This window comes from Castor canadensis, chromosome 2 (genome assembly GCF_047511655.1).
Source record: "Castor canadensis chromosome 2, mCasCan1.hap1v2, whole genome shotgun sequence".
Lineage (NCBI taxonomy): Eukaryota > Metazoa > Chordata > Mammalia > Rodentia > Castoridae > Castor > Castor canadensis.
Genome location: NC_133387.1, coordinates 7,403,785 through 7,417,597, shown reverse-complemented (window position 1 = coordinate 7,417,597; position 13,813 = coordinate 7,403,785). Strand labels below are relative to the sequence as shown.

General features: G+C 41.6%; 2 non-coding genes across 2 annotated transcripts; both read left to right on the top strand.

Moving 5' to 3' along the window:
* The first annotated feature begins 7,998 nt into the window (after positions 1-7,998).
* On the top strand, positions 7,999-8,070 carry Trnac-gca (transfer RNA cysteine (anticodon GCA)). Its single transcript has one exon. It is a non-coding gene; the product is annotated as a tRNA-Cys (tRNA).
* Positions 8,071-11,941: 3,871 nt separating this feature from the next.
* On the top strand, positions 11,942-12,013 carry Trnac-gca (transfer RNA cysteine (anticodon GCA)). The gene has a single exon. It is a non-coding gene; the product is annotated as a tRNA-Cys (tRNA).
* Positions 12,014-13,813: the final 1,800 nt, after the last annotated feature.

The following is a 13,813-nucleotide window of genomic DNA, read 5'->3' as shown; positions in this document are numbered from 1 at the left end:
CCAGACTCTTTTTTTTTTTTCTCTTTGTCTCCCTACCTTTGATGAGAGAACAACCGAATTACACCTGCAAGCGGAAAAACTTACTGAAACTGTATTGCAATTGAACTTGGGACATTTGGTGGGGGTTTTTGTGTGTGTGTGTGTGTGTGTGTGTGTGTGTGTGTAGTTTTGTTCTTCTTTATGCATCCCCTTTGATGAGACAACTACAGAACAACATCTGAGGCACCATCTACAGGATTGGAGACTGAGACTTCACTGCATTTGAACTTGGAGGTTTTTTGGTTTTTTGGTTTTTTAAAATTTTCTATTTTTCCATTTTATTTTAATACATTTTTATAAATAGATTTTTCTTTCATTCACTTATTTTCTTATTCTTACCTTTATTTTTTTACTTTTGATTTTCAATCCTCTCTCTGTCTCTCTAATGTCTGTTCAGCTTACTGTCGATTAGTACACTAAAGCTCCCTGTTTATACCTTTGAAATCTTCTTGTCTGACACCTTGTTCTGTTTTCTCCCTCCAGTCTGTGTATTTGTTTTTCCCATTTCTTTAACTTCTTGCTTTCCATCTCAGCTCACCCTTCCATTCTAAATATTACCATTGTTATTATTACAAGCTAGAAAATACTTAATTGCACACAGTACAGGGACAGTAACAACACCAAAAACAATGACGGGAAGACAGAAAAAACAGGGAAACCAGTTTCCCCACAGCAAAAAATTAGTACAACAACCAGAGGGGAATGAAGAAAACAGGTTCTCAGATCCAGACTCCAACAAAATGAAGATAAACTATGTCAAAGGACCCAATGAAGCCCACAAGAATAATTTAAAAGAAGACATACTACAGGTACTCAATGAGAATTTTATAGAGATGATACTGGATAGGGTCAACCAAAATGTACAGGAGACACTCAAGAAATTCCAAGACAACAAAAATAGAGAATTTGAAAAAACAAAAGAAGAAATAAAGGAAACCATAGAAGCACTGTATAAACACCAAAGTGAAAGAGAGAACATGATGAATAAATAGATAAATGAACTCAGGACAAAAATAGACAACATTAAAGAGGAAGCCAGCCAGGATATGGAAGACCTCAGAAAAAAGAACGAAACAGAACTGCAAAACAAAACGGAAGGCCAATCCAGCAGAATAGAATAAACAGAAGACAGAATCTCAGAACTTGAAGATGAAATGGTAATTAAAGGAAAAACCAAAGAACTATTAATTAAACAACTCAAGACCTGTGAAAAGAAAATGCAAGATCTCACCGACTCCATCAAAAGACCAAACTTGAGAATCATGGGCATTGAAGAAGGAGAAGAGGTGCAAGCGAAGGGAATGCATAATATATTCCACAAAATAATAACAGAAAATTTCCCAAATCTAGAGAAAGATATACCCATACAGATGCAAGAGGCCTCCAGGACACCAAACAGACCAGATCAAAATAGAACTATCCCATGACGTATCATCATTAAAACAACAAGTTCAGAAACTAAGGAAAGAATATTGAAGGCTGTAAGAGAGAAAAAACAAGTAACATACAAAGGTAGACCCATCAAAATCACAGCAGACTTCTCAACAGAAACATTAAAAGCAAGAAGAGCATGGGGTGAGATCTTCCGGGCACTGAATGAAAATAACTTCAACCCCAGGATACTCTACCCAGCAAAGCTATCATTCAAAATAGATGGAGCAATAAAAGTCTTCCATGATAAGCAGAAACTAAAACAATATGTGACCACAAAGCCACCTGTACAAAAGATTCTTCAAGGGATTCTGCACATAGAAAGTGAAACCCAACTTAACCATGAAAAGACAGGCAGCACCAAACCACAGGAAAAGAAAAAGCAAGACAGTAGAGAGTAACCTCAACTTAGGTACACACAATCAAACCTTCAAACAACTAAGACAACTAAATGACAGGAATCACCACATACCTATCAGTACTAATACTTAATGTTAACGGACTTAATTCCCCCATCAAAAGGCACCGCTTGATGAAATGGATTAAAAAGGAAGATCCAACAATTTGTTGCTTACAGGAGACCCATCTGACTGACAGAAATAAGCATAGGCTTAGGATGAAAGGCTGGAAGAAGATTTACCAAGCCAATGGCCCCCGAAAACAGGCAGGAGTAGCAATACTTATCTCTGACAAAGTAGACTTCAAACCTACATTGATCAAATGAGATAAAGAAGGACATTCCATACTAATAAAAGGGAAAATAGACCAAAAGGAAATAATAATTATCAACCTGTATGCACCCAATGTCAACGCACCCAATTTCATCAAACATACCCTGAAAGACCGAAAAGCATATATAAACACCAACACAGTGGTTGTGAGAGACTTTAACACCCCATTATCATCAATAGATAGGTCATCCAAACAAAAAATCAATAAAGAAATCCAAATTCTAAAATATGCTATAGATCAAATGGACCTAGTTGATGTCTACAGAACATTTCATCCAACTTCTACACAATATACATTCTTCTCAGCAGCCCATGGAACCTTCTCCAAAATAGATCATATCCCAGGGCACAAAGCAAGTCTCAGCAAATATAAGAAAATAGAAATTATACCATGCATACTATCTGATCACAATGCAGTAAAAGTAGAACTCAACAACAAAAGTAAAGACAAAAAATATGCAAACAGCTGGAAACTAAATAAAGCATTACTTAATGAAAAATGGATCATCGATGAAATAAAAGAGAAAATTAAAAAGTTCCTGGAAGACAATGAAAATGAAAACATAACCTACTGGAACCTATGGGACACAGCAAAGGCAGTCCTGAGAGGAAAGTTTATAGCCATGACTGCATATATCAAAAAGACTGAAAGATCCCAAATCAATGACCTAATGATACATCTCAAACTCCTAGAAAAACAAGAGCAAGCAAATCCCAAAACAAATAGAAGGAAGAAATAATAAAAATAAGAGCTGAAATCAATGAAATAGAAACCAAAAAAACCACACAAAGAATTAATGAAACAAAAAGTTGGTTCTTTGAAAAAATAAACAAGATCAATAGACCCCTGGCAAACCTGACTAAAATGAGGAGAGAAAAAACCCAAATTAGTAGAATCAGTAATGAAAAAGGGGAGATAACAACAAACACCATGGAACTCCAGGAAATCATCAGAGACTACTTTGAGAACCTATATTCAAATAAATTTGAAAATCTTAAAGAAATGGACAGATTTCTAGATACATATGATCATCCAAAACTGAACCAAGAGGAAATTAATCACCTGAATAAAACTATAACACAAAATGAAATTGAAGCAGCAATCAAGAGTCTCCCCAAAAACAAAAGTCCAGGACCTGATGGATTTTCTGCTGAATTCTATCAGACCTTTAAAGAAGAACTGATACCAACCCTCCTTAAACTGTTCCATGAAATAGAAAGGGAAGGAAAATTGCCAAACACATTTTATGAAGCTAGTATTACACTTATCCCAAAACCAGGCAAAGACACCTCCAAAAAGGAGAACTATAGGCCAATCTCCTTAATGAACATTTACACAAAAATCCTCAACAAAATAATGGCAAACTGAATTCAACAACACATCAAAAAGATTATTCACCACGACCAAGTAGGCTTCATCCCAGGGATGCAGGGGTGGTTCAACATACGAAAATCAATAAACGTAATAAACCACATTAACAGAAGCAAAGACAAAAACCACTTGATCATCTCAATAGATGCAGAAAAAGCCTTTGATAGGATCCAACACCATTTCATGATAAAAGCTCTAAGAAAACTAGGAATAGAAGGAAAGTACCTCAACATTATAAAAGCTATATATGACAAACCTACAGCCAGCATTATGCTTAATGGAGAAAAACTGAAACCATTCCCTCTAAAATCAGGAACCAGACAAGGATGCCCACTATCTCCACTCCTATTCAACATAGTACTGGAATTCCTAGCCAGAGCAATTAGGCAAGAAGAAGGAATAAAAGGAATATAAATAGGTAAAGAAACTGTCAAAATATCCCTATTTGCAGATGACATGATCCTATACCTTAAAGACCCAAAAAACTCTACTCAGAAGCTTCTAGACATCATCAATAGCTACAGCAAGATAGCAGGATATAAAATCAACATAGAAAAATCATTAGCATTTCTATACACTAACAATGAGCAAATGGAAAAAGAATGTATGAAAACAATTCCATTTACAATAGCCTCAAAAAAAATCAAATACCTAGGTGTAAACCTAACAAAAGATGTGAAAGACCTCTACAAGGAAAACTATACACTTCTGAAGAAAGAGATTGAGGAAGACTATAGAAAGTGGAGAGATCTCCCATGCTCATGGATTGGTAGAATCAACATAGTAGAAATGTCAATACTCCCTAAAGTAATCTACTTGTTTAATGCAATTCCCATCAAAATTCCAATGACATTCATTAAAGAGATCGAAAAATCTACCGTGAAATTTATATGGAAACACAGGAAGCCATGAATAGCCAAGGCAATACTCAGTCAAAAGAACAATGCTGGAGGTATCACGATACCTGACTTCAAACTATATTACAAAGCAGTAGCAATAAAAACAGCATGGTACTGGCCCAAAAACAGACATGAAGACCAGTGTAACAGAATAGAGGACCCAGATATGAATCCACACAACTATAACCAACTTGTCTTTGACAAAGGAGCTAAAAATAAGGGGTCATGGCCCAGTGGTAGAGTGCCTGCCTAGCAAGCACAAGGCTGGGAGTTCAAACCCCAGTACTGTCAAGAAAAAAAAAAAAAAAGAAAGGAGCTAAAAATATACGATGGAGAAATAGCAGCCTCTTCAACAAAAACTGCTGGGAAAACTGGTTAGCAGTCTGCAAAAAACTGAAACTAGATCCATGTATATCACCCTATACCAAGATTAACTCAAAATGGATCAAGGATCTTAATATCAGACCCCAAACTCTAAAGTTGATACAGGAAAGAGTAGGAAATACTCTGGAGTTAGTAGGTATAGGTAAGAACTTTCTCAACGAAACCCCAGCAGCACAGCAACTAAGAGATAGCATAGATAAATGGGACCTCATAAAACTAAAAAGCTTCTGTTCATCAAAAGAAATGGTCTCTAAACTGAAGAGAACACCCACAGAGTGGGAGAAAATATTTGCCAGCTACACATCAGACAAAGGACTGATAACCAGAATATATAGGGAACTTAAAAAACTAAATTCTCCCAAAACTAATGAACCAATAAAGAAATGGGCACGTGAACTAAACAGAACTTTCTCAAAAGAAGAAATTCAAATGGCCAAAAAAACACATGAAAAAATGCTCACCATCTCTAGCAATAAAGGAAATGCAAATTAAAACCATGCTAAGATTCCATGTCACCCCTGTTAGAATAGCCATCAGCAACACCACCAACAATAGGTGTTGGCGAGGATGAGGGGAAAAAGGAACCCTCTTACACTGTTGGTGGGAATGTAGACTAGTACAACCACTCTGGAAAAAAATTTGGAGGCTACTTAAAAAGCTAGACATCGATCTACCATTTGATCCAGCAATACCACTCTTGGGGATATACCCAAAAGAATGTGACACGCTCACTCCAGAGGCACTTGTACACCCATGTTTATTGCAGCACTATTCACAATAGCCAAGTTATGGAAACAGCCAAGATGCCCCACCACTGACGAATGGATTAAGAAAATGTGGTATCTATACACAATGGAATTTTATGCAGCCATGAAGAAGAACGAAATGTTATCATTTGCTGGTAAATGGATTGAATTGGAGGACATCATTCTGAGTGAGGTTAGCCTTGCCCAAAAGAGCAAAAATCATATGTTCTCCCTCATATGTGGACATTAGATCAAGGGCAAACACAACAATGGGATTGGACTTTGAGCACATGATAAAAGCGAGAGCACACAAAGGGAGCGGTGAGGATAGGTAAGACACCTAAAAAACTAGCTGCTATTTGTTGCCCTTAACACAGAGAAACTAAAGCAGATACCTTAAAAGCAACTGAGGCCAATAGGAAAAGGGGACCAGGAACTAGAGAAAAGGTGAGATCAGAAAGAATTAACCTAGAAGGTAACACCCACGCACAGGAAATCAATGTGAGTCAACTCCCTGTATAGCTATCCTTATCTCAACCAGCAAAAACCCTTGTTCCTTCCTACTATTGCTTATACTCTCTCTACAACAAAATTAGAAATAAGAGCAAAATAGTTTCTGCTGGGTATTGAGGGGGTGGGGGGGAGAGGTAGGGGGTGGAGTGGGTGGTAAGGGAGGGGGTGGGGGCAGGGGGGAGAAATGACCCAAGCCTTGTATGTACATATGAATAATAAAAGAAAAAAATAAAGTCATAAAGGCAAAACTATGGAGTATAGTTATCCCTGGTAACAGGAGGGATATTAAAAATTTGTTTATTTTTCTTTTCTTTTTTTAAAATTTTTATTGTTTTATTATTCATATGTCTGGATCGGAGTATCTGTTTTCTTCATTTCCCTCTGGTTCCTGTACTAATTTTTTGCTTAGGGGAAACTGGTTTCCCTGTTTTTTCTGTCTTTCTGTCATTGCCCTTAGTGTTGTTATTGTCCCTGTACTGTGTGCAATTAAGTATTTTCTGGCTTATAATAATAGCACTAGTGATATTTAGAATGGAAGGGTGAGAGGGGATGGAAAGCAAAGAAGTTAAAGGAAAAGGGAAAAACAAATAATCAAGTAGAAAAACAAACAAAACAAAGAGACAAACCAAAAAATTTCAAAGATATAAACAGGGAGAGACAGTGTACTAATCAATCGTAAACTGAAAAGGCATTAGAGAGACAAAGAGAGGATTGAAAATAAAAAATAAAAAGAATAAAGATAAGAATAAAAATAAAAATAAGTAAATGAAAGAAAAAAAAATATATATATAAATAAAATAAAATAAAACAAAATAAAAACTAAAAAAAAACTCCAAGTTCCAATGCAATGAAGTTTCAGTCTTAATAATTTTGGTGTCTGTCTCTCAGCCTCCAATCCTGGAGACGGTGCCTCAGATGTTGTTCTGTAGATGTCTCATCAAAGGGGAAACATAAAGTAGAACAAAATTAGTCCAAGTCTTCCCAAGCCATCTGGGCGTGGGCATCTGGCGGCCCGGGGGCCCTCCTGGTTTCTCTGTTTAACATGAAGTGGAGATTCTCTGCAGAAGCTGGAGTGTGGAGGGGTCAAAGTTTTGCCTCTTCTCGGTGACTTTGCCTGCAAGGTGTGTCTCCAGTGTCTCTCCAAGATTTCGCTATAGGAGGCACGCTTTCTGCTTCCTCCCTCTAGCTGCCATCTTGGAATCCTCCCAAAAATTTGTTTATTTTTAATTATAAGCTTTAAAAATAATACTTGAAAAACAATTGTGCATGATAATTTGCAAGAAGAGTATGTGCAACATTGAAACATTCATGTAGCAGAGATAGAGGTGACCGTGAAGATAGTGCTTTCTGGTGTGTGCAGTGTGCCCTGGCCCAAATCCAGGGGTCCTGTGTGTCCTCATTCTTTCTTGTCTTCATGACTCTTCTCAGAACTCCTCCATGATCCCAGTCAGGGTCTAGGAAACTTACCGTGTTCCCCACCCACCACTCTTAGGGTCTAATGCCCAGATCCACAGGCTGCAGAGATGGCTTCAGATGCAGGAACTGCATGCTTCTCAAAAGCAGCTGCAGGGTCTCCTCGAATTGACGTGTTGTTGTGGAGAACAGGAGCCATCAGACATGTAAATGACAAAGGCCCTTCCAGTATGTGCCAGTGCTCCTCCCAGCTAGAGGCTAAGGAAAGGGGGAATGTGCAGACATGTGAACAGGGGCAGAGTGGGGGCCCTACCGACTAAAGAATGATCTTTCCAGGGAGTATGCATGGAGGAACCAGTGATGGTCTTATTGACTCTCTAGAGATGAGCAGGAACTGCCAAGATGTGATAGGAATGCTGGGTGTGACTGTGAAGGTGAAAGGCGCTTATTAGACACCCAGAACAGGAAAGGGGGGTATAGCTCAGGGGTAGAGCATTTGACTGCAGATCAAGAGGTCCCTGGTTCAAATCCAGGTGCCCCCTTTCATGTTTCTTTTTATTCATAAAAGCTAAGATAATCTCTTTACTTTTCATTCATCCACTCCAATCATGATCCTTAGCTGTAGAAGCTACAGGTCAGCCTTGTACAGCAGCCATATAAATGAATAACCACCTCCCCTTTCTTCCTGCACTCCGTGTGTCTTCCATATTCTTGTTATCTGGGTCCCCTTCCCCTGCCTATATCTAATGTCTCCAACTGTACTGGGTTATTCAAGAGAAGGCAGGGGTGGTGATGCAAATTTTTTCTGGGGTTTTCTAGGGCAGACCATACAGCTATAGACACAGCAGACTCCCAGGAGCAGACAGTACCAGCTAACCCTAAATCATCTCTCTTTCCCTCCTTCCTGCCACACCAGTTTGGTGCACTTCAGTGGTGGCCAGACATAGGGAAACAAATCTCAGCATCTGGGTTGTGTGTGTAGAGTGCACATTTCCCTCCATGAATGGCTTTCTCCTGTGACAGAGGCCATTGCACACTGGATTCAACCTCAAAGGCAAAAAACCTGGCTTGACTGCTCCATCAAGGGAAAGAAGGATCCTGCACTTTTGTTTCTGTGAATGCCAGCTATGGGAGCTCTGTGACAACTTCTGAATGACAACCATTCTGTCTTCAATGAAGGAGAAGAGGTGTGGGCTGGAGCCCAGAGAGAAGACAGTTGGCAAATTCATGGTCTAAACCACAACGGCAATGGGAAATGGGCCGGAGGATCTGCAGCCAGCGTCTCTGCTTTTATTTGGGCAGTGATCACACTCAAGGGCAGGCTTGAAAGAATGTAGAGCTAAGGGAAGGTGTCTTGCCAGTCAAGTCTGGCAGCTTCTAGAAAGTTGTTCCTGAGTTGTAATTTAACTTTGCAGAGCTGAGTGTTAGCACTCAGATGAAAAGGATTAACTAGGTATCCCAGGGGCTATAGCTCAGGAGTAGAGCATTTGATTACAGATTAAAGAGGTCCCTGGTTCAAATCCAGATGCTCTCTTAACTATATGAAATTTTGGTAGCTAACCTAATCACATACATCTTAGCTAGGTCCTGGATAAAGTTAGGTGGTCTCCTTAGGTGGGATTTCTAGAAGCAGTTTAGGGCTTTCTCAACATTGGGTGACATGGGTCCCTGTGGATATTCATTTTATCTGTACCACTTGCCTTCTGAATCAGACAAGGATCCAAAGATTGCCTTGTCCTGAAATCTCCCATCTTATTAGTGGCACACAGTAGGCCCAGGAGCTGTCCTGTGACAAGCCCTTCCCACCCCCTGCCTTTCCTTCTTGCTTTTGCTACTGCACACCACACCTTTTTCCCAGTAGAAATGGCACTTGATGTGGGGCACAGCTGGCCACTGAGTGAAGAGCTGCATTTCTTTTCTTTTCTTTTTTTCTTTAATTTTTTTCTATCCTCATACCTCCCTTGAAGAGCTGCATTTCTGATCCAGGTTCCATGTTGGATGGCAAGGCTGAAGGTCAGGAGCTGAGGCTGTGCTAACAAGGAGGAGATTAACCTGGAGGTGAACACTGAAAGGATGCTGATGATGACAAGAGAGGTACAGGAATTTACTCACTAAATGTCATCATCGGAGGAGGTGCCTGCAGCAGTGTGCCCTGCTCTGAGTTGGGAAGACAACTTGTTCCTTACGTATGCCGGGCAGCTTTAAGAAGGCCTCACAGTTCCCATGGGGTGTCTGGTTATCATTCCAAGTGACAGAACCTCCAGGATGCTCACTGTTGGAAAATGGCAAGGAAAGTTGTATTGAGGGCAGGAAAAACATTGGTTCACGATGAAATAAAGGCAGGAAACATATTCAAAGTTTTGAGAGCCATGGATCTTTAGGTCAAAGTGTTGACTGCAAGAGCTGTTTGTGACAGGCTGCTTTTGACCAGGTGCTACAAGAAATGTTCGGGTCAATTAGAACAGACTGATCTGTGAACAGAATTCAGAGGCAATCTGGACAGCCCAGAAATTGCATAGTTGGAAAAACAAGAATGGTCTCTCCACAACCAAGGGGAGGCTTCACCACATTACTTTAGAAAAAGAGAAATTCCAGAGCCTTCCAGTAAGTCATGGCTACAGAGAAAGACCAAATCAATGATGTGTCTGGAATGCCCTTTAATAAGACCACTAAAATAATCAAAGCGGGTGAAATTTCTTCTGTCAGATGAAAAATGTCCCCCTAAAAACATTAAGGATGTCGTCCCCAATAAATGTGATGACCCAAATACCCATAATTGAGCTAGGTGGGAAGTAATGTCAAAAGGAATGATGATTGTGTATTTGGAAAGGAAAATAAAATCTATAGGAAACCCACACATTTTTTGAGAGAGCTGTATTGACAAAGGCACAAACAACTTGCCAAAAAGGATAAAGATTGCCTGGGAAGTAAAAACACCCTATGAATCAGGGTGAGATGCTCAACAATGTAAAGCCCAGATTTTCCAATGACCTCTTTGGAAATTACAGAGGTGAAGGATGCAGAGGCAGTTGGGAATTCATCCCAGGCTTGGCAGAGCTCTGGCGTCATCCATCAGCCCCCTCACCACTGTGACCAGCCTGAGTGCCTGACTCTGAGGGTTGGAACCCAAATGATTCAGGAGCCTGAGTGTCCAACAAATTTTTGAAACATGGTCTTTAATCTGACTGAGCTGGCTTTGCAATCGCAATTGTCTGCCTCGGGGTCCAAGTACTGGAGTTACATGTGTGTACTACTAAAAAAAGCCTGCAACAACTTTTTCTTGTCCTTTATTTTTTTTTTAAGGTATTAGGAGCTCTCTGACAGAGAGACAGGACAGACATACCTGTTTCAGTGGAAAGACCAGTAGGTGTTTCTGAAGCAATGTGTGGAGGCTGGTGTAACCATTATCACAGGCTGCAATTAGAGGGCACTGAGGAATACGGGGTGAATGGGGGCCTGCTTTTCTGCCCTACTTGGGACTGAGGAATGGAGAAATATAGCTGACCCATCGGGAGTGAGTATCTGGGAGCCCAGGCTGTCAGGGATAAAGCAGCAGAGCCATTCAACGCTGCCTGTTCACCGGGTCCCAGGCCACATGGGCCCGTCAGTTCCCGCTAGAGCACCAGAAGGGAGGAGAAAGCACAGTGCACGCTCCATCCTTCCACACTGACATGTCCACACTGTCCTCCATCTTGTTCCAGGGATCCTAGAAATCTCTGGTTCCCACTTCAACACTTCTGTGGGTTTGATATTCCTCCAGTGTCTTCCTCTGGCTGATACAATGAGCCATTGTGCAAATGCAGAATTAGCGGGAAAAAGAGACCAGGGAGACGGGTCCTCCCCATCCCAGAGCGCTTGGTGTGATGAGATCTTTCATCATAGATTTGGCCATTAAATGTGTGTTTTGCTTGGACATGATTTAATCAGTCTTTTTTTTTCAGATCTCTGCTAGGACAAGGCACATATGAAATCTATAGCTCCAAACTGTCTATGAGTCAGACAGAACTTGTGAGAGGCACATGTCATTCCCAGTCCCCTGCCCAGAGACACAGGTTACGGAGTTCTCATCTGGGAATGAACAACTTCTGTTTTTGGCCAGTCCTGTCCCCACCCCCCACCCCACCTCCCAAGCATCTGTTGAGCAGCCAGGTCCGTGAGTCCGACTCCTCCAGGTGAGTCTGAAGGATGTTTGGCTGCAGAGCTCCATGGCTGAATGCCCTGCCTCACCAGGAACTAGGGAGGAAGGTGCTGGTCCCAGTGCAGGTGGCAGTCAGGTATGCAGAGTGGCTCAGGGCTGGGCCTAGGAGGAGGAAGCACATGATGACAGAGCACAGCAAGCACACATCTCAGGTTGGTGACAGCCAGGTGTGGCCATGCAGGTTTAGAGTGCTTATTAGACAGCTATAAGCAGGTGGGGGTATAGCTCAGGGGTAGAGCATTTGACTGCAGATCAAGAGGTCCCTGGTTCAAATCCAGGTGCCCCCTCATTTTTTTTTTCTCACAGGAGATATTGTTCATATTCTTTCCTACTTGTCTTTCATCTGTTCCAACTGCGATCCCTAGAGCTGGAAGCTACAGTTCAGCCTTGCACAACTGCCACGTACATAGATAACTGCCTCCCTCTCTTCCCACACACTCTGGCTGTCTTCCATATGCTTGGTGTCTGGCTCCCCTCCTCCTCCCTATGTCCCCATCTCTATTGGATTCTCCCTGGGAAGGCAAGGTTTGTGATGCACAATTCTTCTGGCCTTTTCCAGGGCAGACAAGACAGCTACAGACACAGTAGGCTTCCCAGGAGCAGACAATAACACCTATCCCTAAACCATTTCTGTCTCCTTCCTTCTTAGCTTAGCAGGTAGGTGCACTGAAGTGGTGGTCTGACCCAAGGGGACAAATCTCAGCCTCCTAGCTGTCTGTGTAGGGTGGGTGTTTACCTCTGCATCAACTTTCTCCTGTGACAGAGCCTCACTGCACACTGGCTTCAACCTTGAAGACCAAGAGCGTGTCTTGGCTGCTCTACCAGACAGGAAAGAGGGATTCCAAGTACAGGATCTCAGTGGGAGCTTTGGAATGACAGCCATTCTTCCTTCATTGAAGGTGAAGTGTGCAGGCTGGAGCCCAGAGAGAACACGGTAGGCAAATTTGTGTGCTAAACTGGAATGACAATGGGCAATGGGCTGGCGGATCTGCAGCCAGCGTCTCTTCTCCGGGTCATGATTCCACTCAAGGATAAACCTGAATAGATGTAGAGCTGAGGGAAGGTGTCACGTGAGTCAAGTCTGGCAGCTTCTAGAAAGCTGTTCCTGAGCTATAATTTAAGCTTGCAGAGATGAGTGTTCCACACAGATGAAAGGAATTAACTAGTCACATTCAGACCACACCGGGTATATTTGAATGCATATCCAAGGTACCTGGTTCAAATCCCGGTGCTCCCTTTTCATGAAGTTTTGCTAGCTAATTTACCACCTGCATCTTAGCTGGAGGATCAATGAAATTAGAGGTCTCCATTAATCAGGAGTACAAGAAAAACCCAAGAGCCTCTTTCTCAGGTCTGCTTATCAAAGTTCTATCTACATTGATGTCCCTTTAAAACAGGGATTTCATCCTCCAACCAGTATCACCCAAAGGCCCAAAGCCCATCTTCACTTGGAACTCTCCACCTCACGTCCCACATTGGACACGTGGTGAAACCCAGAAGTTGTTGCGTGGAGTGCCTTTTCCCTCCTCTCCACACCCTGCCTGCTTTCGCCTCTGTACATCCCACGTTCATGCCATGCTCCCAGGCAAGGAGCAATTGTGCTTGGTGCGCTGCAGAGCTGGCCACTGAGTGACGAGCCGTTTCTTAATTTCCACATTCCCAAGTGAGAGGCTGCAGTTGGTGGACAGAAGGTGAGGCTGTGCTAAGGAGAACAAGCACAGCTCAGAGTGCAGACCTGAAGGAGGCTGAGGATGTCAGAAGAATTAATGTTGAGTTACAGTCATTGACTCACTAGATGTCATCTACTGAAAAGGTGCTGGCAGTGTGCCTGCTGAGTTGGGAACGCGTTTCCTGCATATATCTAGCAGCAATAGGAAGAAGTCAAAAGTTCTCATGGGGTGTTGGATTATCATTCTAAGAGGTATAGTCCCCAGCACGCTTGGCGAGCTAAATGAGTTGAGTGTCTCCTCTGGTAAGTTCTGACTTCTGTTGCATCTCAGTTTCCACAACTGTAAAATGGGAGATGACAATAGTACCATTAAATAGGTTTTGTTGTGTGATTTAAACCATCTACAACAATGTTGAGT